Genomic DNA, 24380 nt, shown 5'->3' with positions numbered 1-24380 from the left:
GCCAAGGAGGAGAAGAAAGAAGACGGGTAGGAGATATATTTTGCAGCTCAATGCCGGCAGCAGAAATAAATAATATAATTCTGTGCCCAAGAGGCGGTACAAGAGAAGACTTTTTGTTGTACAAATCCTCATAAAGAGGATTGAAAACACAGTTAAATGCAGGATTAGACTCGTTAGAATAGCGTTTTGTAATATACTGTAAGGATAGTTTTATACGGCGATGGTTAAGAGATGGCTCATCGGCCTCAACATAGAGACTGTCAATGGGAGAAGTTCTGAAGGATCCAAGACAAAGTCTTAGGCCTTGGTGGTGGACAGAATCAAGTAGTTTTAAGTTGCTTTTGCAGGCTCCACCATATACGATGGAGCCATAGTCAAGTTTAGATCGGACCAGTGATCTATATAAGTGAAGGAGGGCAGTTTGGTCCCCTCCCCACTTTGAATTAGAAACTACTTTCAGTAAGTCAAGTGCCTTTAGGCATTTATTTTTTAAGTATTTAATATGTGGTAAGAAAGTCAGATGAGAATCAAAAATAAGTCCCAAGAACTTGGCCTCCTTTACAACCTTGATGGGTGTGCCATTTAAAAATAATTCTGGGTCTTTATGCGGTTTATATTTTCTACAGAAATGTATACAATTTGTTTTGGATTTAGAAAATTTAAAACTGTTTTCAAGACACCATTTATGAATTTTATTAAGACATAATTGTAACTGCCTCTCTATTGTATGCATATTTTTACCGCGACAAGAAACATTAAAATCATCCACGAAAAGTGACCCATCAACTGCATCATTTAAATCTTTAGAAAGACTATTTATTTTATTACTAAATAAAGTAACAGACAAAATACTGCCTTGTGGGACACCCTGATCCTGATTGTAATGATCAGACAGGTTTGAACCTACTCGGACTTGAAATTGCCTGTCTCTAAAGAATTGTGATATAAAATGAGGTAAACGACCTCTCAAACCGAAATCATGTAAATCCTTCAAAATGCCATACTTCCAAGTAGTATCATATGCTTTCCCCAGATCGAAGAAAATTGATACAACGTGTTGTTTATTTACAATAGCATTCTTAACATAGGATTCTAATCGTACTAAATGATCAATAGTACTTCGGTTTTTCCTGAAACCACATTGAATATCTGTGATAAGATTATTCGTTTCCAAATACCAAACTAATCTATTGTTTACCATTCGTTCCATGGTGGTAGTTAACACATACTGATAGATCGGTGCACATGGTTTCTATTGATTGAGCTTATCATCTCTTAAACAAACACTCTGTAGTAGTCAAAGAAAGTAGAGACAAATGGGTAATTAACACATACTGACTCAAAGGCTTAATCAGAATTGATTTAATTTGTTTGATCTTGACATTTTCTGGTTTCATTTTAAACACTATAAAAAAGTTTCATTTTAAACACTATAAAAATATTTTTCTCCCAATGCTTTGCACATCTGAACATTCAGTTATGGGTGATTCAATCTCTGAAACGTTCACACGGAAGCTGTATGAGAAGTATGAGGAGCTAAAGAAGGTGTTCAACCCCAAACAAAAGTACTATGCCACAATTGAAGAGCCCAAACAACTTGCCCCAGATTTGTGCCCAGAGAAAACTCTTAATTTTATCAAAAGTCAGCACTGAAACTTCAGTATCCCTTCGTACTGCTGTTGGAACCGAGTCTTTATCGGGAGGCCAGGGTTTCGTAAAGTGTAACTGTGCTGGTAGCAAGGGATGCGGAACCAAGAAATGCAAACGCTATAAGAACAATCTTCTGTGCAACAGCCGGTGTTATTCAAGTCTCACTTGTCAAAACAAGTAATGTTGAAGCTCTATGTTGAAACTGGATAAATAAAGTGTTCACTTTAATTTTTTTTGTGTTTCATTTTTTAACTTAAACGATTTAGTCATTTGGTCAAATGACTGGTCAAAAATTGTAGTCATTTGGTCAAATAAACTGGTCAAAATTTTAGTCATTTGGTCAAATGACTGAGAATTTAGTCTTTTGACCAAATGACTGAGAATTTTAGTCTTTTGACCAAATGACTGATTGTTTTAGTCATTTGACCAAATGACTGGTTTGACAGATTGACTGTAACATATACGCTGCATACAAACGGGTTCTCTCCAGAGGCATAAACCACACAGCAATAACGCTGTCATAACCCAGACCGGAATGATATAAAGTGTCACCGTTGTTGGATTCGTTTCACTGTTATTGACGAACATTTATTCTATCTCATTGTCGTATCTACATTTCGGTGTGCACATCATACAAGACCATAATAATGTGAAGTGTCTCAGAAGTTACACACTGTTCTGTGCACATTGAATATATATCTGTATTCAATCGACAACAAACCTACAGTACACCCAAAACGCTAAATCATAACTTATTTATACTTCAGATACTCATATTTACGAAGTGTGATATATGCTTGCTATGTAACAATGCATCATAAAATGGAACAGTTTCTTTTTGCAGGAGATGCTATATTTACCGATTTCTGTCTTCAACAAGTAGGAGAATAAGAAATGGAAAACATTCGAGTACATTTACATGAAAAGAAAAAGTTTTGTCCTATTTATATCATGTACATATAGGTGAGCTAACTTGACAGGTTTACTCTTTGCCTGCATTAAAACTGATGTGTTATTAATATCGTGATGAGTGCACAAAGAGCTTGTGTAAGTGTTGTTTAGTTATTGTTCCAGCTTTTACAGAAGATGGTTACGTTTCAGTCATATGAACATTTTTGATAACTTTCATAGCAACATGTTTCTGTCTTTAGAACGTGTCATCTATGCAGCTGATCGTCACTTTGAGACGCGCCAAATATTATGAATGCCAATTAAATATGTAATTGTGAAAGCATGTAAATCATTAATAATATTTAATATAAAAACATAAAAAATTACGAGCGATATCTTTTTGGCTGACTGTATTTATTTCCTAGTTTCAGTTTATTTCATCCTGTGATGGCCATATTGACCAATTCATGAAAATATATACCTTAGGTGACCTATGTACTCTTGATTGCCGCACGTCCAAAAAAAGTGTCGGCCAACCGGATAGATGAACCCTGATTCTTCCTGACACAAACAACTTCTATTGGAAATAAAAAAAACCTCTCCCATTTCCCTTTCCTGATACATACGGGCATCACAGACCGTTACCGTCTAAGTTTATGTGTTGTTTATTCGACTGGATGAATTAACATAGCTGCCGGAGAGAGACAAAATCCTATAGGGGAGAATTCTCACTTTTCTCACTTTTCCCCTTTCAGACACATTCATTTTTATTCAAAGTCCTGCCAAAATTGACGACATTAATCAGCTGAGTAAGTAGAATGTGTATGCTCTCAAGACTACTATTCCCCTTCAGTGCCTCATACATACGTAGGTACCTACCTACCTACCTACCTACACACACACACACACACACACACACACACACACACACACACACACATACATACATACATACGTCACGCCGAAGACTCTTGTTCGATTCCCCACATGGGTACAATGTGTGGATCTAATTTCTGGTGTCCCCCGCCGTGATGTTCCTCCATATTGCTAAAAGCAGCGTCAAACTCACGTACGTACAACTTATTAACCCAAACATACATACCGTAAATGTTTTCAGGTGCCTACATGCACCATTGTGTACCAGATGGGGAGTGGGCGAATTTTCATGATCCCTTATGACATCTTCAAAAAAACTTGAAATTAATAACTACAGTATATAACAATTTCGCAAGCAGCTTCAAGATCGTGATTCATTATTCTTGGTAAAGGATTCAGTGCTCGTAGCCCAAACAGGTACATGGGAATCTTCTCGCGCCGAACTTTCCCCAAGTTACCTTCATTCTTTGGAGTATAAGGTATATTGTTTACATCATGATGCACACAACATCTCTCACATACCTGTAGGAAACATGTCACCTCAACCAAGGCCATGTCATTGTTTATATTTGCAACATAAACCAATGTCTTCAGGGAACACAGAACCACAACAGGTAATCGGGTTAGAGTGGAAGTGCATAATATCAGTTATGAAAATTATTCTTGCATTTATCTAAAAATCGAAACAAAAATATTGTAATGTGTTTGTTAATGAGAACATTCTTCACCCGTATTATCCTGGTGCTAATGCATGACACATCTAATCTAATACTGTACAGATTTTGAAAGAGGAGTAAAGAATTGCAAGTGCTTAGCCATTGCAGAAGAAACGTTGTAGGCAGAATTGATATCAAACAACCACATTAGAAAAACATGATGTCAGGCGTTCATCTCGCAAACATTTCCCATATATACGATTATTCTATGCCTATGCTATGTTATGCTGAACAATGCATTTTAGACCTAAAGTTAACTTTCCATCAGCGATATTCAGTGGAGGGCGTATTTTATAGCAAGAACACCGTAGCGAATTCTGGTGATGACGTCCAGTGACATAATGCCTTCATTGTTGAAACGCAATACTGAAAATAGACAAAAAGGTATTGAACATTGATTGTGAATCAATATGTTTCATCCGATTCAGCTTTCAGTAAAAGTAAGAGGAATGCAGTAATGTTTAGATTCTTATTAATCAGAGAATGGCGATGACTTGAACAATCCCTACTCGAGAAGTCAACCACTTGTGAAGGATAGTCATGTAATCAAATTAAGCGTTTTATATGTCGGACCGACATGACCCCTCTAACTCTTTCTCACTGTCTTTTTCAGGTTTTTTGTTCGAGATCAACTGGCTTGGAAAATTGCGTGATAACTTTCACTGAGGCAAGTGTTCTGCCTGCTATGCCAACGCTAGACCCATTTCCTCCCGATCGGCATCGGCGATTGCCTTATGAATATGGAGAGAAACATTGTGACTGCCAATGAAAGATAGAAGTGTCGGTCAGAGTGGAAGTGCATACAAATTCCTTTTGGTATTTTTAGGAACATATTTGTGGTAAATGACGCCCAGGTGTGACTGTCAGATAGCACAATAAGCTGAACTTACATGTACGTCCGTCCGTGAAAATTTGTTTGCATTATCCTTCCCATCAGAATAATTAACAGCATCAAATATTTCATGACTTGATGGAAAACAAATAACTTAATTTACAAGGCTATTTTACGGCTCAACACCACTCCTTTGCGATAAAGAGATTTTGATAGGTGACAAAATATCCCGATCAAATCTCAAGATTAACCAGCTGCCGGCGTTACGAGAGCTCGCAAAGCTCGTGATGCTGCAGCCTGTTAAAATAATGCCAATATTTAGTAAGACACTATTTTGTTTTTGTACTCCCGTAATAATTAGAGTCGTTGTTCCATATCTCTTGCTTTGTTAACGCCATACTAACTACAAGCTGGTGTTTCACAATTAATAAACGTCAATAAACTGTGTCTGGTGAATAAATGACCGTGTCATCCTGTAACATGGAAGGTTGGTAGTTCGATCCCCGGTTCAATAACGCTTAGCCTCTGAAAACATTACATACTGATGGAAAAATCAAGTCAATTTGAAGTAAAAATTAAGCTCGGAGAATCATAACCAGAGTAAATGTAGATTTGCTCTATATACGACTTTCACATTGCAGATAGGTTTGAGTGGAAAATGATATAAAGAAAGGACAGTGAGACGGACTTGATCTCCGGCTGCAATACAAAAAAACGTAACCATATACTGTGCTTGTTTTCCTTTTCGGGGACAAAAGAACAGTCGAATCGCAGTTAACATGTCAAAATGCGGTACGGAATACGAGTGGACGAGAACTTTAAAACTGGTATGAGTACAATTAGTACAGACAGACAAGCACGTACGCAAGCATATACACATATGTTATACAAGTGAAAATAATGAGCCCGATACATCTCACGTTATTGTACACCTGAAACGACTTCACATAGCCTGGCTTAAGGCGCTGTTTATAATTTTATTATCTCTAATACTACTTGGACGGCTGTAACTGTGATCCTTTGATATATACTATTCTCAGTAGGCAAAATATATCGACACATTTGCTATAGTTACACGAACATACATATACTCATGCCAATAATGGTTGTCACCTCCCTACCCACCCCAACCCCACACACACCTCACACCCCCACCCCCTCTCCAATTAAAAAAATTGAAGGGGTGACAACCATTATTGCCTTGAGTATATTTGCATTCACTGTCCCTCAATCTTTACTTTCAATAAGTCGACGCACTGAAAAAATGTGTTGTATGCAAATTGTTGAATTGTCGACTGAATAGCATATGTTTGTTGTGTTTTGTCACAAATGAGACAGTTAAACACAGTGCTTTATCAAGTTCGTACAATGTTGATCACTTTATTTGTCAAAAATGTTCAAACACACAAGTCATTATATTGTAAACAGAGTCGGCAGAATGTTTGTAGTATTGAGTGAAAGTATTCCCAGAGTATTATCAGCCACCGTAAAGCAAGAACTGTTAGTAGTGATGTACTGTTAAGTAGCCGGCTTACATTCACTTTTAAGTATCGGAAATGTTGCCAGCGTACTGTACAATGTTTACTCATACACTTACTGGTTCATTCATTAACGTGTACCGCTTATAACGATTACCCTCTTGTCTCAATGACATCCCCAAGACAAAACAGATATGAGTCTCATTTTCAACAGGTGTTGATGAATTATTCCATGATCGACAAAACAACATAAGAGCCAAGATGATGATAATCAATATTGACACCATTCAGTCCATCAATAAAATTCCGTTTTATCACCACTCTTTTATTGGCGATGATTCGACCCCAGTTTCGAACTGTTCGGTCGAAGACAAAAGCTCTGTCCACAGTCACGATTTGATTATGTAAAGTGAATTCAGCAGATGATGTCAACCGCACGCAAATCTTAAGCCGTTAGCGGCATCAGATGACCTTTGATGTCACGCCTGTATCTATTTTCACAGTAGCTACTTCGGATTGGTAAGGATATGATGTTTATCGGAACCACCGCCGCAACACTTTGGGTGGAATTAGTGTTTGCCACTGTCGTCTTTAATACAGCGATCCTTTATTCCTGCTCGACCTATCTCATCTACAGGTCCATCTCGTTGACACTCAGTCAGATGCAGGGGTATAAATGTCACGTTTTTATCCAAATGATACACGCATCCATGCTACAAAGTAAAAGCTAATGGAACAGGAAGCTGATAAAATTGAGAACATTTTTGTGAGGCATGTTAGAAAAAAGAACATTTTGAAGATGACAAAGTGAGTGTGCCCGAAGGCTACATCTGTGATGTTGAAGACTTTTTTAAAGATTGTGATGCACATGTGTTGGCCATCGAGGAAGATTAGTTGCCACTTGAGTGATGATGAGCCTCTGCTTCCGGTCGGTGCTGCTTGACTTTGTTTCCTGGTACTTGGCTCAAAATCAATTCCCCATTCACATGTCTTTTCATGTCTTCAAATATTAAAAAATCGAATCCCCAAATTTCATACATGTTGATAATACATTACCATATGACACGAGAAATAGATATTTGAGGAACATGCTGAAATATCTTTGAGTTATGTGCATAACGAAGAGATGATAACCAATATATACACACAATATGTTTAACTGCCGGAAAAAAATCCAACGAAATTTAGCAAGTAAGACATGACAGAGCATTTGCAAGCAAACCTACAAAAAGGCAAATGCCAGAACAGAGACTGTTTGTATCAACTTAGTTCATTATAGAAGGGATAGTTTCGGGCATTTACAGACGCTCGATGGATTCACTTTCTGAAAGGGTGTTCAATGTTTCTTTACAAAGGAGGAGCGCCGGCGTCTTTGCTTCCCTGTTCCCTGTGTTTGGACCTCTGTAATTGCATAGTAAATAATTGATGTTATTATGCAAGCATATTTTTCCGGCTACCTGATTGGTCTAGAGGCGGTCACGTGACCGTCGACAGAAAAGCATATTGACTCCAACCCAGCTCCGACCAAAAGTCATATTGATCTGAGTTACTATGACGTCATTCTATTGTTTACATGTCACAGTATTGCTGACATAACGTTATTGGTTTGTAGTGAAAATAAAACTACTTTTCTTGACTAAATGGACATGTTTTGGATTTTGGAAACTATTTTTCGGTAATTACAAAATAGAACAATTATAGACTGGCGAATTCGGTCAATACCTGTTTTTATGGGCCCTCAAAAGCAATATTGACCTTGGACTTTTCGCGGGTCCATAAAAACAGGCATTGACCTCAGTACCAGTCTATAATTGTATAATGTTATATAAAGCCAACGTTGAACCATACAAACGATTTATAACCTAGACTCTATGTGGCATCCGAGAGCTACGCTGACTGATACAAGAACGTCGACATCGGATGTCCATCCACAAGACTGATCCCTTTGATTATAAAACAGGGCAAGATTACCAACATAGACTGTCTACAAGTTGACCGTTATGATAGATGTCTAATGCACAAGGCTTTATGCGCCAGCTTATACTCGTTTACCTTTTTGTTTGATTATATCATGTTACAAAACCTGCGTATGTTCAGTCATTAAAACGATTATTTACGTGTAGTTGACTGGTAAGTGCAGTTATTTGTATGTGTGTAGATAATATTCTAGATGTTGTTTTATGTTTCAATGTGAGCAAAGTGTGTGATAATTCAGTCAAGAAAATAACAGAATGATCGTGCGTCAAATTGTTCACAAAACAACCAAGTCAAAAATTTATATGTTTTCAAGTGACATTACAAGTGACACATAATCTTAAGCATACCACTAAACCCAATTACATACAATGTCTCTTTTGCCCTGTATTATGTTTCAGACATTTCGTAATGTTGCCAATTCAAATGCGAAATCATATATACTAACGCCAATTCACTTAGTAACTACGTCTAAGGTGTTGTAACCGTAAAGTACAGTTTATCTACACTCATATTATACCTTTAGGTGACTTCATCCAGAAACCAAAGGAAGTTTGCTTAACCAGACTGTATCACTCTTAACTGTAGTCCACCAGTGCCACAGTGGTGCCAGATCAAGTAGCAGAGACGCCCAAGGAAGATGCAAGGTTTCTGTTTTACCTCGACTATTTGTAGCATCGTCTGGCTTAGAGACGTTCAGGAATAGCTTAGTCCGTCCCGCAGGTACCTCGGAATAACATTGGTCTCAACAGTCACGCCCATGAATGGCAGTGGCACTCACAACGGACGCCTATAAATAGCATTGCCCAAAACACCGACTCCCGTAATTAACATTTTCAATTAACATGAGGTCTTGGCGCCGCATTTTTACTTTTTCCAACATAAATGCTGGCACTTCGGAATGTATTCCGAGTTCACCGCTGTTGTGTTTTGAAAATGCAAGAAATTGGTAATTGTGACCTGTGTTTTAAGCTTTCTTTCTTTTTCTAAAGCTTTCAGTAAGCTAACAAAAGATATAGTGTGGTGTTGCGAGATCTTTTACCTTCAGTATACATAATTTTATTATCTTTCTTCTACTACCGTGTTACGCATTACCCCATAGTTAATGGCACTGTGTATGATCATTTCACTGCAACCAGTAGCAGAAACTTTCCCGGAAGTGAGCTTCAGTGCAACACAACCAATCACTACATCTGATCTCATGCTAAGGTCAGATATACTTCTAGTTCTGTCATGTCAGAATATGAAAGACATCACCAACACAAGTTTTCCGGTTTGAGACAAATATCCGCTTTCTGTGTAAGAGGTGCGTCTGTTTCGCCAGACATCGAGCACATATCTACTGGTATTAAAGAGGGACGTTAACGACGGCGTGGTCTACATCACATCCGACAGAAACCTACAGCGACCGTCTTTGAGACTGCCAGGGGCACTTGGTTATATCTTTGAACATACGAGAATGTATTCCGTCAACACACATAGCCATCGTTTTAAATCGTGATGCTATCATATTATATATGAAGGGACCGGTAAGATTCACAGGGGATGTGGGATCTGAGGGAATCAGCGGAGGGTCACCCCAGGCTATTACATAATCTTGTGGAGGATCATAAATAGGTGAGGTGAAATTGGGTTTAACGTCGTGCTTGAGAATATTTCGCTCATATGACGACGTGCATGCGTGTGTATGTGTATGTGCGGCTGCTTGTACTAGCCCAGACTGAAGCTGGTTTTATAGTGCTAGCCCACTGAGATACCATGCCGCAGTGAAGCATAAATACCCCACTCAGATACATTATACTGACTCCGAGCCGACCAGTCCTTGTTGTACCCATTTATGCCGAGCGCCAGGCAGGGACCAACAAGTACCATATTTTAACGTCTGTTGGTATGACGCGGTCGGGGATCGAACCCGCGACCTTCCGCTCTCTCGGCGGACGCTCTAACCACTACACCACGGAGGCGGCCGGATCATAAATATGGTTATTTCATGACACAATATAAAGCATTTTGCCTCGCCGAGAAGAGTCATACAAGCAGAAAGGACGATGACTTGGAATGGATGATCATCAGATATGGCAATCATAAATCATCATTGTCTGTGCATAAGTGCATCAAAAACCTCGGATGCACGAACTCGTTTTATGTACGACCCACTACTGATCTATATAGTTGATAGTGCTTTCTCGTCACAAAATAGTTTCAATCTTGCAATTACCGCAATCTGCATTCATTTGTCAGTCATGCCGCAATGCAGACCAGCGTTGGTACCTACCAAGTTATTGCTGACATTCTGCTGTGGAACACATTCCTTACTTGCCTTGTTCTCGTCTGTCTCACTAACTGATAAACTTGAGGCATGCCGCAATGCAGACCAGCGTTGAACCACCATGCTCACATCATTCATTCGCTTACAGCTGTCCTATCTTTAGAATTACCCACGGTATTATTCACTATATATTTGATTACTAAGAAAACATATACACTGATGTGATGAAGTTGAACGATCGCTGCACAGTCATAGCTGGAAGCTTTCATAAAATATATATGGTTGAAAAGAAGTATATATATTTGGTTGTTGCTCTTGGTGCTCTTCCACAGCTCTTGAATGCAATGCATTGTATTCTAAGCCCTTTGTTTTATACCATTTGAATTTTTTACTGTCATCACTATTACTGATGCACATTATCCTATTATTACGTACATGCACACTGCACAGGTATTGTTTGTGAGTATGTGGTTGCGAGAGCACTCAGATCCATTGCTTGTACAAAGCGGGATCCATACATTCTGCAATGATATGGGGTGAAACGAACTATAACTGTTTATGTACGACCGAAGAATTCATGACAATGGAACTGTTTTGAAATTACTCAGATCTTCTCCGGTCTCTATTTATCAGCCTGTTGTGGATTTAACAGACTAACGGTCTCATGCACGAATTGTAAACTATGTTCCCGGTTCTGCAGTGCGTAATCATACACGGTTCATTTAAAGCTAAACCAGGGTTTATCAATGCGAATGCAGCCAATGGAAATTTGAGAGGTTAGTTTCAAATCAGTCGCACATCATAGCAAAGTAATACATCCAAAATGGATAACTAACACGATATTATTTGATGCAGGTTTCATGGTGATATAATCCGATGGGAATTGTGTGCTTACATCATGTTTACCTGACAAACATAATGTTGGATGTTGCGTGGCTTGACTGGCGAACAGGTGATAGTCACGCGAATTCCCCTATAGGAAGTTTACGTCCATTTCAGTACATCTGTAACATCCCGCCATTAGTCACAGGAATATTCTAAAAAGCTGTAATATATCTCGATATATCGCCTAGCACTAACTGAATGTGCAATCCTTTAAATATGCACGCTGAATATTGTGTGCTAATGAGACACAATTACTGTCTCAGAAAGGAAGGCAGACAACTAATCTGGAATTGTTCTCCATGAACAGAAGCTCAGCTCCCAACAGAGTGAATTGTATCTTTTGTTCTCCTGTTATTATTCACGTCAATAAAATATTCATTAGATTGGCAGTGCTGGGTTTATAAAGTAGTTCAAATGAAGTAAATCCAAAGTAGACCAAAAGGCTGAGAACAGAAAAAACATTAGTCAGCTTAAGCTTGTCATTTAACTATAAAGTGATAAAACGTTGTCTATATTATTGCAATAGGAACGTGTAAGGCTATTTTAGATTTTCAAATATTCAAATAAGATGCATTACGCGCGGTGATGTTTATTACGAGGGGCTAATCATTGTCATTTATACAGTACATTAGCTTAAATAAGGAACACTCATTAACCCCTTAACCCCCATGCACCCCAATGGGTTATCCTGACAAAATGCCTACAAATACTTTTTAACATATATTGCTGAGCTGCTGGACTGGTATGCAAAGATGTAGTAGTTGTTTGGGAGTTATTCCACCTGAGTGGGTATCAGGAGATGTGGACACGTGTGAAAAATGAAAATGGTGGGTTTGAGACGTTCTGCAAAGTCAGTTTTAATCTTGAAAACTATCCACCTTAAATGTCACAGTTTTGCATGTAACCTGAACAATACCTTATTTGTGCAAGAATGATTACAATGCATGACTATAATTCGTAAGCACACCCCGACAGGGTGCATTAAAGGTGCCCAGGGTTTTCATTTACAGATATCAAGTAAAAGTTGAAGGAAACTTTGTTTTCTAGTTGTGACACGGCCTAAACTGCAAAAACGTTATAGTTTTGCCCTAAATAATTATTGTCAGACAACAGAATGGTACTGAAGGTTTATACTAAAGCACTGGAACATAATATTATTATGAAACACCACGATTAACATGTAATCTTTGCAGAATTTATAGTGTACATGAGTGAGTGAGTGAGTATGGTTTAACGCCGCTTTTAGCAATATTCCAGCAATATCACGGCGGGGGACACCAGAAACGAGCTTCACACTTTGTACCCATGTGGGGAATCGAACCCTGGTCTTCGGCGTGACGAGCCAACTCTTTAACAACTAGGCTACCCCACCGCCCCATAGTGTGCATGATGTCAGAATCATTGACAAATACGATATTGCTGATGCTTCTATATTCATGACACCACCTGATAATGGCGCAGAGTCTGACGATGACAGTGGTGATGACGACTGGTGAACTATTGGCAACATGACAGGTTGATCTTTAATGCTCAAATGAATTGATACAATCTACCACGAACTGGCTTAAATTGAATTTATAATATCAAACTATATTTGAAAATTAGCAATATTTAATAAGTTGGGGATTAATGGGTTAACGCAGAATTATGACACTATAAAATACTACCAAGAGGCTAAGGTGGAACAAGTTTGGTGAGGTGTCTATACTGTATACAAACTGGTTCTCTCTACATATATAAGCCACAAACAACGAAGCTCTCGAGACCACGATAATAACGCTGTTTAAACTAAGGCCGGATAAATATGAATTGTCAGTGTTTTGGGGATCCTTTTGCTGTAATCGACATTCATTCTATCTCTTTGCCGTAGAGATCAACGGTTGTGTGTAGACGTTAATTGCATACCAATATGTGTCTCAATAAGGATTTTAAAATCATGCAAGACCCAAATAATGTGCCGTGTCGCGGATTATTTTTCTTATAACTGACAATCTTATTGTGCTTGGGGTCGTATCCATATTTAGGTGTGCACATCATTTTTTTTATCGAACAGGAGCTTCATTGGGCACTACACACATTACTATATGACATTGTACTCTCAATGTCTACACCTAAGAGACAACAGACCTACAGAACATAATATTGCAAATGTTATGGTATAACAGATGCGTATTTATATATATATATATGAAATGTGATATTTACCTATTTGTACCATCAACATGTAGGAGAGATAACAATAAGAAATAAGCATGTAAATAATAATATTTCACCAGAAATACCCATGCGGTTAACTGTATATATTGTCATGTTTCAGTTTTTTTCATCGTGTGCTAGCCTTGCCGAACAACCCATGACAATATATAACTTAAGTGACGATCTGTACTCTTGATTGCCGCCATATCGTCGCACGTTGATGTAAGTACCGGCCAACCGGAAAGGTCAACCGTGAAACTTCCGGCAACAAACGCAAACAGTTTCTGGTGGAAATCGAAATCCCCTCTCCCATTTCCTTTGCTGATGTATACAGACATCACCGGCTGTTACCGTTCAAGTTTATGTGTCGTTTATTTGACTAAATAAGATGAAATACCAACCGGATAGAGACAAAATCCTTTAGGTGTTCACTCTTTCCCCTGTCCAGACATATACATTTTTATTCAAAGTCATTCCAAATTCGATGACATTAATATAAGGGTAACGCTATATTTCAGGGCATTATCATTTGCAGAAGCCCGCCGTCTTTCATTAACTGCCCGACAAAGAAGGGCTTGTGCAAATGATAATGCCCTGAAAATTAGCGTTACCGTTAGTATAGCTAAAATGGATCGAATTTTTAATAAAATAAAAACAAACATTACTATCGGTTTTGAAGCATTTACTGCTAACAACAAACGACGGAGGTCTCTGACCCACCTTTTACAAATATGGAAACGTCATAGAACAAAACAGATGAAAAATACCGTTAGTATAGCTAAAATGGATCGAAATGTTAATATAATAAAAACAAACAATACTATCGGTTTTGAAGCATTTACTGCTAACAACAAACGACGAAGGTCACTGACCCACCTTTTACAAATATGGAAACGTCATAGAACAAAACAGATGACGTCACTATTGAGCGTGACGACATTCGACCTTGACCTTTTTCGTCGGGCAGTTAATTGAAGACCTAGGGCTTCAGCAAATAATAATGCCCTTGAAAAACAGCGTTAGCCCAATACTATTCCCCTTAAGTGCCAACCACATCCATCCATCCATCCATCCATCCATACATACATACATACATACATACATACACACACACACACACACACACACACACACACACACATACATACATACATACATACATACATACATACATACATACATACATACATACATTTTCCTCACTAAATCAAGCATACATGTTCTATTTATTGCTTGTACCCTCCTGCAACATTTCGTACCAGATGGGGTAAAGACAGATACATTGATCACCTCTTTATAAGTCCTTGAAATTAATATCTATAGTATTTAACAATTTCGAAATCAGTTTCAAGAGTGTGACTGGGTATACAGGATTCAGTGCTTGGAATCGAAACACACAACTAGGATTGTTCTAACGCTGAACTTCCCCCATGCAACCTACTTTCTTCGGAGTATACGGTATACGCATCACTCATATACAATGTATGTGTACACCACAAGGCTGTTACAAAAGCAAACTGATCTTAATTTTCATATTCAAACTCAGTTTAGAAAAAATTCCATGTCGACCAAGGCTATGTCATTGCATTTATTTGCAACATTAAACCAATGGTATGATGGATCACGGAACCACATGACTGAATCTGGTCAGAACGAAAGTGCGTAATCTCAATTTTGGAAAGTATTCTTGCATTTATCTAAAAGTTGAAACTATACAAAATATAATAGTTGTTCATCTAAAAGAATTCGTCGCCAGCGCTTAGTGCCAATGCATGATGCGTAATCTAATACTTCAAAGGTTTTCAAAGAGGAGTAAAAGACTTTTGCAGAATAAATTGTTTTGGAAGATGTGACATGCAAACAACCATATCAGAAAAACGATGATATGTTCATCTCGTAAGCATCACCCTTATGAAATATTATTCTAAACTTCCTTGCTATGATATGGCATTGTAGACCTAAATATAATTTTCCACCAGTGAAATTTAGTAGAGGGCTTCTTTTATGGCAACAACACTGCAACGAATTTCTGGTGATGACGTCTAGTGATAAAGTGTCTTCATTGTTGAAACGCAATATCGAAAAAAGAAAAGGTATTACAAATGTGAATAAGTATGTTTTATCAGATTCAGGAATCATCGGGTAAGAGGTATGCTTAACCTTTTATTGATCAGAGAACGGAGAATGAAAGATGATTTGAACAATCTCTCCTGCCCAGGTCCACGATCTATGAATGACAGTCATGTAATCAAATTAACCGTTTTATATGTCGCACTGACATGATCCCTCTTAATCTTGGTCCCTGTCTTTTTCAGGTTTTTGTTCGAGATGAACTGACTTGGAAAATTGCGTGATAACATTCACTGAGGCAAGTGCTCCGCCTGCAATGCCATGCGCTGGACCCATTTCCTCCCGATCGGTATCGGTGATTGTCTTATGAATATGGGGAGAAACATTGTGTCTGCCTATGAGAGATAGGAGTGTCGTTCAAAGTGGAAGTGCATACAAATTCCTTGTGGTATTTTTAGGGACACATTTGTGGTTAATGACGCCAGGTGTGACTGACAGAGAGCACAATAAGCTGGGCTTAGATGTACGTCCGTCCGTGAAAACTATGTTTGCATTATCAGAATTGTTGACAGCATCAACCTTTACATGACTTGATGGAAAACGAATAACTTAATTTACAAGGCTATTTTACGGCTCAACACCACTCATCGTGATAAAGAGATTTTGATAGCTTACAAAATATCCCGATTTAATCTCAAGATCAACCAGCTGCCGGCATTACGAGAGTGCGCAAAACTTAATGCTCCAGCTTGTGACAATGAAGCCAATATTAAGCAAGACTCTACTTTGTGTTAAGATGGCAGCAAGGATGAATCCATTGGTCACGTCGACGTCAGAACCAGCTTGTCGTTGTTTCATAGTTTGTCAGCATTATACTGCTACAAGCTGGTGTTTCACGTTGATGAACGTCTACAAATTGTGTCCCATGAATGACTGACCATGTCATCCTTTAACGTGGAACGTTGGTGGGTTGTTCCTCGGTTGACTAATGCTTAGTCTCTGAAAAATAATACTTAAGGTGCTGCTAACATTAAATATCCAATACTAATTGGAAAGGCCGTAACTGTGATACTTCGAGATATACTATTAGCCGTGAGCATAACATCTGAACACCTTTGCTCTAATCACAGGAACATTGCATTCCCTATCCCTCAACTTCCAATAAATAGTCGACGCACTGATAGAATGTGTTTCATGCAAATTGGTCCTCACCATGTTTCAATGAATCAGCAGTTCACAGACTAGCAAATGTCAATATTTACTGTCACTAGTTCACCGCTTTATACTTTATGTCTGCACTGCTATCTACAGTGTTCACCTGTGCCATGCTAAGACTGGTATATACCGTAGTAAGAGCGCAATTTCAGTAACAGTAACGCAAACAATACCTGTTCATTTGAGATCATTCAAAGCACTGCATATTGCAAATGTGTTTTCATCACATACATAACGCTTCTCAAATGGAAACATATTTGAAATCAGGGTTTAATCTGATGAGAAGTGTAATCCCACAAAACGGAAAGTCCAGTCCAAAAGTATGAGTATGTTTGTTGCTTTGAGTCAAACGTGAGACGTTTGAACACAGTGCCATATCAGATCCATACAGTGTTGATCACTTAATTTGACGATAACACACAAACACACTAGTCATCATGTTGTAAATAGAGCCGGCAGAATGTTTGTAGCATTGAGTGTAGGTATGCCTGGAAGATAATCAGCCACCTTAAATCAGGGATGATATAATGTTTAATAGCCTGCCTAGATACGCCTACAACGTATCGCATACATTTCCCTTGTGACGTACAATGTTTACTCGTGTACTTCAGGTTAGAGAAATACACCTCGCGTCTCTACAACATCCCCATACGAAAACCGATAAGCGTATCACTCTCAACAGGTGTTGATGGATTATTCCATGATGGACAGAACAACATTAGAGTCATGATGATGACCATTAGCGACACAATTCATTCCATAAACAAACATCCGTTTCATCATCACCCTTTTATTGACGATGAATCGACCCCAGTTTAGCACTGTTTGGTCGATGAGAAAGAAAGCTCTGTCCACAGTAACGATTTAATTATGTAAAGTGAATTCAGCAGATGATGTCAACAACACGTCAATCTTAAGTCTTTAGCGGCTTCAGATGACCTTTGATGTGTACGCCTGTATCTATTTTCACAGTAACTACTTCGGATTGGTAAAGATAGGATGTTTATCAGAACCACCGCCGCAACACTTTGGGTGGAATTAGTGTTTGTCACTGTCGTCTTTAATACAGCGATCCTTTATTCCTGCTCGACCTATCTCATCTACAGGTCAATCTCGTTGACACTCAGTTAGATGCAGGGGTATAAATGTCACGTTTTTATCCAAATGATACACGCATCCATGCTACAAAGTAAAAGCTAATGGAACAGGAAGCTGATAAACTTGAGAACTTTTTTGTGAGGCATGTCAGAAAAAAAGACATTTTGAAGATGACGAAGTGAGTATGCCCGAAGGCTACATCTGTGATGCTGAAGACTTTTTTTGAAGATTGTGATGCACATGTGTTGGCCATCGAGGAAGATTAGTTGCCACTTGAGTGATGATGAGCCTCTGCATCCGGTCGGTGCTGTTTGACTTTGTTTGCTGATGCTTGGCTCAAAATCAATTAACCATTCACATTTCCTTTTTCATGTCTTCAAATATTTGGAAAAATCAAATCCCCAAATCTCACATGTGTTGACATTAATTTCCATATGACACAAGAAAAAGATATTTGAGGAACATGCTGAAATGTAGTCACGGACAGACAATCTTTATGCTATGTTATGTGCATAAAGAACAGATGATAACCTACATATCCTCAAATCATTTTTAACAGCGGGTCGACAAATCCAGTAAAATTTAGCAAGTCAATAAAACATGACAGAGCATTTGCAAGCAAGCCAAAAAGAAGGCTAAAGCCAGAACAGCGATTGTTTGTGTTAACTAAGTTCATTATAGAAGGGATAGTTTCGCGCATCTACACACGCTCGATGGAGTCACTTTCTGAAATGGATTTTCAGTGTTTCTTTACAAAGAAGGAGCGCCTTCGTCTTTGCTTCCCTGTTCCCGGTTTGGACTTCTGTAATTGCATAGTAAATAATTGGTGATGTTGTACTAGACAAACGATCTATAACGTAGACTCTATATGGTATCCGAGAGCTACACTGACTGATACAACATGACAGTGCCTCAGCTGTTTTGTTGTTCAAAGAGCAGCCGAGTAAAAATAAATATGTCTTAAGCATACAACAAAACCTAAGCACATTCAGAGTCTCTTTAGTTTTGCATTATGTTTCAGATGTTTCGTAATATAACCAATGTAATGATAAATGATAGATACTAGTGCCAATTCACCCAGTAACTAGTATCAGCATCTACAAACATATATAACTTCAGGTAAGTTCATTCAGAAACCTAAGGGAGTTGGCTTAACCAGGCTGTGTCAGTATTTCTATCCACTGTAGTCCCACCGGGTTACGATGGCGCCAGATCAAGTGGCAGAGACGCCAGGGGAAGATGAACAGTTTCTGTTTTACCTTCTCTTAAGTTGATCCTTCCTGACGTCCTTCACGTTTGAGACACGCAGCCGTCATGTTGCTCAAGAATTGTTGTCTCAAATTTAATACTGATCTTGCAGTTGGTATTTGCCAGGGCTTCTGGCTGGTTGGTGTGTTGCCATGTTCATACCTGGGATACTGAACGATCTGTGATTGTTGGGGTTCTTCAAATGGCATCCTTTAGCAAGCATAACAGTCGTTCATTCTTGCATAGCATGTTATTTCTTGCCTATGTATAGCATCGTGTGGCTCAGAGGAATAGCATAGTACGTCACACAGGTTCATCGGAATCACATTGTCCATAACAGTGACGCCTATAAACGGCAGCCGTGAAGAACCCGGGTTAGAATTGATTTTCAGCAACCCATGCTTGTCGTAAAAGACGGCTAACTTGAAACAGGTGATCAGAATCGCTGGCTCATTGTCCATATTTTCACATGGAAATGGTATATTTTGCTCATGGAGCTGCATTTTAACTTTCTTTTTTCAACATATATACTGGCACTTTTGTCTATATTCTGAGCTCGCCGCCAACTTGTGTACAGTAGGAAAAGACGTGCTTTGAAAATATAATTGGTATTTTTTAACTCGTTTGGCGAAGCTTTTGTTATTTCTTCTAAAGCCTTAGTAAGCGTTGCGAGATTTGTTACTTTCAGTATACATTCTAACTCCGTGAATGATTAATGTGTCCAGAAGTGAGCTTCAGTACAACACAACCAAACACTACATTGCATCACATGCTAATGTTAGATATCTTTCTAGTTCTGTCAGGTCAGAATATCAAAAAACATCAACAACACAAGTTGTCCGGTTTGAGACAAATATCCGCTTTTTGTGAAAGAGGTGCGTCTATTTTGCCAGACATCGAACCCATATCTAGTGGTATCATAAAGGGACGTTGACGATGGCGTTGTCTACATCCGACACAAACCTACGACGACAGTCTTTGAGGCTGCCAGAGGCACTTGGATATATCTTTGAACATATGAGTATGTATTCGGTCAACACACATAACCATCGTTTTAAATTGTGATATTATCATCTTATAATATGAAGGGACCCGTCACTTTTTCAGAGAATCATCCGATGGTCACCCCAAACTATTTCAGAATCATGGGGGGGTGTCATACAAATGGGCATTTCATGACACAATATAAAGCATATTGCCTTTCCCAGAAGTCATATAAGGAGATAAGTACAGTAACTTGGAGTAGATGATCGTCAGATATGGTAATCGTAGAAGAGGGGGCATCATTTTCAGTGCATAAGTGCATCAAGAACCTCGGATGCACGAATCCCTCTATTATATGACCCGTGCTGCATACAAAGACTGCTGATCAGCTGATCAATGGATAGTGCTTTCTCGTCACAAAATCGCATTAACCCTGCAATAACCGCAATGTGCATTCAGTTAAGGTGTCAGTTGCCAACATGTCATTGCTGAAATTCTGCTGTTGGCGAATGTAAGCGTCATTATGCTCGTCTGTTTCACATGACACGCCCTGCTTTATCAGCGATATTACATCATTGATTCACGTACGGTAACTGGAACATGGGAGATGCGCTTAGAATTACCTGAGGTATTAGTGACTTAATACCGATAACGGAGGAAATATATATTAAACTGATGTTTTTAAAGTAAACATATAGCTGCAAAAACAGCTATAGCTGGAAACCCTCATTAAATATATGTCGTTGAAGATGAAGTTCTTTTGGTTGATTCTGTGCTACGATTCAATACTGCCTGAATTCAATGTATTTTCAATTAACGTTTCACCCCCTTACGATTACTTATAAATGTAACGGTAAATGTACATACAACAGGTATTGTTTATAAGTATATGCGTACACGTGTTTGCAATCGTACGTCAGTACGAATTCAAAATTAGATAGGCACTGTAATCAAATCATTACAGAAATTGACATAATAAGCGGATCAAAAACATTTTTTGTGTACAATATCTTGACACATCAATGAATAACTCAGCAATTTCAAGACATTACATGAACGTTTGCGGTCCGTTCAGACTCTTGACTTCAGTATCTAGTGTGACCACCACGAGCGGCAATAACTGCAGCACAGCGTCTATGCATGGAGTGCACCAATCGATTGATGAAGGCCATTGGCACCTGGAACCACACTCTGAGAAAGGCCTTGCGCAATAAATCGGCTGTGTTCGGCCTTGGTATGACATTATTCTGTCTCCTCTGAATTTCATCCCAAAGATGTTCAATTGGGTTTAAATCAGGACTAAGGGCTGGCCACTGTATAATGTTGACACCATTCTGCTGTAGGAAGTCCCGTGTAGCTCTGGCAGTATGGGCCCGGGCGTTATCATGCTGGAAAATGTTGTTCCGGTGACGTGCGAAATGTGGTATGACGTGGGGTCGATGTAACGCACCGCTGTGATGGCTCCTCCTCTCCCTGGTTCAGGCCTATTCCACCCCATACCTTGATGCTTGCACCTCCCCATGAGTCTTTTTCCATAACACATTGGTCTGAGTAACGCTGGCCACGTGGTCGCCATATTCTTGTTCTGCCATCTGAAGTTGATACGCAATACCGACTCTCATCTGTGAACAGAACAGTTCTCCATTGCCTGTATCGCCATTTTTGGTGTTGTAGGGCAAACTGTATACGTTCACGCCCGATGACGAAGGGTGAGGATAGGTCCACGGTAAGGTATACGGCATTGGAGGTTCCCGCTGTTAAGACCTCGGCGTACTGTATCAGTACTGATTGGTCTTCCGTGTGTTCCCACTGTCTGGCGTGCTGTTTCGGATGCCTGCATGAAGGGATTCTGTACATGCTGTCGCACAACATGGCGGTCTTGTCGTCTTGTGGTCACCCTTGGTCGGCCAGTACGGGGGCGATCATTTGTAGTGTTGGTGGCCCGGAAACGTTGCTGCAGCCTGTAGATGGTCCGAACGCTGACCTGGAAGTGATTGGCAACGGCTTGTGCAGTGTGGCCAGCTTCAAGTCTTCCTAGCGCCTGGTTCCTCTCAGCTGTCGTGAGTCGCGGCATCCTGCTGACGTTGTAATGTGAATGTTTCAACCAGGTTTGGGGGTGCATTTTTAGGGCTGGTCCTTGTGAACAGCACGTGCAGCATGAGTTGCATGAAAAACATGGAGAACACCGTACAATCTCCGAGATCAGGTTGCGTTTTTGAGACCATTTCCTGGTTTCCATTCTGAGTTTGGGAAGGAATGTCTTTGCTCAGGTCAAGTTGGAGATGTTGTCAAAAATATTCAATCAAAACATTAAATGAGTTTACAGTTATCCGTTTCTGCGAAGTAAAATTCCGAACTGACGTTTCTTTTGCTGCTTAGTATATTTCAGGGACAATAGTTCATCTTCACAGTGCAATACAATAGACACACAGATCCAATGCTCCTACAAAGCAGCCCCCAAGTATATGACAGGAGTTGACATGAACCATAACTGTTAATGAACTACCAAATAATTCAGGACATAGGAACTGTTTTTAAATTGCCCAGGGTGTGTTATAAAAAGCTAATTTTGGAAATCTTAGACTTTTGATATGTGATTATAACCAAAACAAACCCCATTTCTTTTGCAATTTGTTTGAGGTTTGCCTATTTTCGGCCTCAGATTGACCGCACTACAGAGCTTCTCCGGCCACTATATATCAGCATGCATGGAATTAAAGACTTAACAGTCTGATGCGCAAACTGTGACATGAAAGTATGGTTCTGCAGCGCATAATTATAGAAAGTTCGTTTAACAAGGTCTACCAGGGCATATTATTTTTAATACGAGTGCAACGTGTGATAATTCAAGTGATTAGTTTCAAATCAGTCGCACATCATAGCAAAGTAATACATTCAAAATGCACTTGCGTGACAACGACATTAGAATTTATGTCGAAACGTCGCCTTTCACAGAAAAAGGAAGTGGTATGCCCATAAAATTGTAATCATTCTTAATACAATGCATTCGAGTGAGTGAGTATGGGTTTACGCCGCTTTTAGCAATATTCCAGCAAAATCACTGCGGAGACACCAGAAATGGGCTTCACACATTGTACCCATGCTTTGAATCGAACCCGGGTCTTCGGCGTGACGAGCAAACGCTTTAACCACAAGGCGACGCCACCGCCCCAATACATTTTGGATGGAAACTTCATGTTTACATTATTTGTAGCTGACAAACATTCTGTTCGATGTTTCTGACTCAAATGTTGCATGGGATGTTGCATCGCTACGACCATGAAAGAGGAACTAGTGGCAGTCACGCGATTACCCCCATGGAAAGTTCATGTACATTTCCGTACACATCTGTCTGTAATATCCTGCCATTAGTCACAGAACCATTCTAAAAAAACTGTAATGTATTTTGATTTGTCGTCCAGCACGCATAGCAAACTGAATGTGTAACACTGTTTTGTTACTATTCGTGTCTATAAATTATTCATTACAGTGTATAATGATCGGGGTATAAAGTAGTTCAAATGAAATCAAATCCACAATATAGCACCTGCCTGAGAACAGCAACGAGATAAAACATTAGTCAATTTGTCATTTACTAAGCCTGATAAAGCGTTGTCTATGTTATTGCCAAAGGAATGTGTAAGGCTATTATATGCGGTGATGTATATAAGATGTTTAAGTCTTTGGCATTTAGATAGTGCAGTAGCATAAATAAGAACCATTCATTAATGCAGAATTATGGCACCTTAACAGACTCTCAAGAGACGAAGGTGGTACGAGATTGCGTGAGGTATATATGCTGCATACAAACGGGTTCTCTCCAGGGACATCACCCACACAGTAATAACGCTTTTATAACCAAGACCAGAATTATATGAAGGGTCACTGTTGTTGGACTCTTTTCACTGTAATCGACATTCATTCATTCACTCACTCACTCACTCACTCACTCACTCACTCACTCACTCACTCACTCACTCACTCACTCACTCACTCAC

General features: G+C 39.2%; 1 long non-coding RNA gene across 1 annotated transcript; it reads right to left on the bottom strand.

Annotated features, from left to right (window-relative positions):
* Window positions 1-1556: 1556 nt before the first annotated feature.
* LOC124258632 lies at window positions 1557-14722 on the bottom strand. Its single transcript, XR_006893632.1, has 3 exons — window positions 14627-14722; window positions 12607-12614; window positions 1557-1568 (listed from the first exon to the last, which is right to left on the bottom strand). It is a non-coding gene; the product is annotated as an uncharacterized LOC124258632 (long non-coding RNA).
* Window positions 14723-24380: the final 9658 nt, after the last annotated feature.

Source organism: Haliotis rubra, unplaced genomic scaffold (genome assembly GCF_003918875.1).
Source record: "Haliotis rubra isolate DU_JTF1 unplaced genomic scaffold, ASM391887v1 Scf7, whole genome shotgun sequence".
Lineage (NCBI taxonomy): Eukaryota > Metazoa > Mollusca > Gastropoda > Lepetellida > Haliotidae > Haliotis > Haliotis rubra.
The sequence above is the reverse complement of the archived record's forward strand: the minus strand, read 5'-3'. Positions and strand labels throughout refer to the sequence as shown.